Here is a 2180-nt window from a genome sequence, read left to right on the forward strand (position 1 = left end):
GGTTTACCTGAGGGACCTGCGGCCAACCCCAGCCGGCGCCGCAGCCCCCTGGGAGCCAGGCCCCAAGGTGTGAGGAGCTGTGGTTGCGCAGGCGCAGGAGGGCCTAGAGGAGCTATCCCACACTGAAGGTCAGGAAGGGCGGCGGTGAGGAGATACCCCTCGTCCAAGATAAGAAGCGATGGCTGCACTTTGCTGGAGCAGCCGTGAAGAGATACCCCACACCCAAGAGAAACCCAAGTAAAACAGTAGGTGTTTCAAGAGGGCATCAGAGGGCAAACACACTGAAACCATACTCACAGAAAACTAGTCAATCTAATCACACTAGGACCACAGCCTTGTCTAACTCAATGAAACTAAGCCATGCCGGTGGGGCAAACCAAGACAGGCGGGTCATGGTGGAGAGATTTGACAGAATGTGGTCCACTGGAGAAGGGAATGGCAAACCACTTCAGTATTCTTGCCTTGAGAACCCCACGAACAGTATGAAAAGGCAAAATGATAGGATACTGAAAGAGAAACTCCCCAGGTCAGTAGGTACCCAATATGCTACTAGAGATCAGTGGAGAAATGACTCCAGAAAGAATGAAGGGATGGAGCCAAAGCAAAAACAATACCCAGCTGTGGATGTGACTGGTGATAGAAACAAGGTCCAATGCTGTAAAGAGCAATATTGCATAGGAACCTGGAATGTCAGGTCCATGAATCAGGGCAAATTGGAAGTGGTCAAACAAGAGATAGCAAGAGTGAATGTCGACATTCTAGGAATCAGCAAACTGAAATGGACTGGAATGGGTGAATTTAACTCAGATGACCATTATATCTACTACTGCGGGCAGGAATCCCTCAGAAGAAATGGAGTGGCCCTCATGATCAACAAAAGATACCGAAATGCAGTACTTGGATGCAATCTCAAAAATGACAGAATGATCTCTGTTTGTTTCCAAGGCAAACCATTCAATATCACAGTAATCCAAGTCTATGCCCCAACCAGTAACACTGAAGAAGAAGAAGTTGAACGGTTCTATGAAGACCTACAAGATCTTTTAGAACTAACACCCAAAAAAGATGTCCTTTTCATTATAGGGGACTGGAATGCAAAAGTAGGAAGTCAAGAAACACCTGGCTGCTGCTGCTGCTGGGTTGCTTCAGTCGTGTCCGACTCTGTGCGACCCCATAGACGGCAGCCAACCCGGCATCCCATCCCTGGGATTCTCCAGGCAAAAACACTGGAGTGGGTTGCCATTTCCTTCTCCAATGCATGAAAGTGAAAAGTGAAAGTCAAGTCGCTCAGTCGTGTCCAACTCTTAGCAACCCCATGGACTGCAGCCTACCAGGCTCCTCCGTCCATGGGATTTTCTAAGCAAAAGTACTGGAGTGGGGTGCCATTGAGTAACAGGCAAATTTGGCCTTGGAATACGGAATGAAGCAGGGCAAAGACTGATAGAGTTTAGCTAAGAAAATGCACTGGTCACAGCAAACACCCTCTTCCAACAACACAAGAGAAGACTCTATATATGGACATCACCAGATGGTCAACACTGAAATCAGATTGATTATATTCTTTGCAGCCAAAGATGGAGAAGCTCTATACAGTCAGCAAAAACAAGACCAGGAGCTGACTGTGGCTCAGACCATGAACTCCTTATTGCCAAATTCAGACTGAAATTGAAGAAAGTAGGGAAAACCAATAGACCATTCAGGTATGACCTAAATCAAATCCCTTATGATTATACAGTGGAAGTGAGAAATAGATTTAAGGGCCTAGATCTGATAGATAGAGTGCCTGATGAGCTATGGAATGAGGTTCGTGACATTGTACAGGAGACAGGGATCAAAACCATTCCCATATAAAAGAAAAGCAAAAAGCAAAATGGCTGTCTGCAGAGGCCTTACAAATAGAGAAGAGAAAAGCAAAGGAGAAAAGGAAAGATATAAGCATCTGAATGCAGAGTTCCAAAGAATAGCAAGAAGAGATAAGAAAGCCTTCTTCAGCGATTAATGCAAAGAAATAGAGGAAAACAACAGAATGGGAAAGGGATCTCTTCAAGAAAATTAGAGATACCAAGGGAACATTTCATGCAAAGATGAGCTCGATAAAGGACAGAAATGGTATGGACCTAACAGAAGCAGAAGATATTAAGAAGAGATGGCAAGAATACACAGAAGAACTGTACAAAAAG

This window comes from Bison bison, unplaced genomic scaffold (genome assembly GCF_000754665.1).
Source record: "Bison bison bison isolate TAMUID 2011002044 unplaced genomic scaffold, Bison_UMD1.0 scf7180017864139, whole genome shotgun sequence".
Lineage (NCBI taxonomy): Eukaryota > Metazoa > Chordata > Mammalia > Artiodactyla > Bovidae > Bison > Bison bison.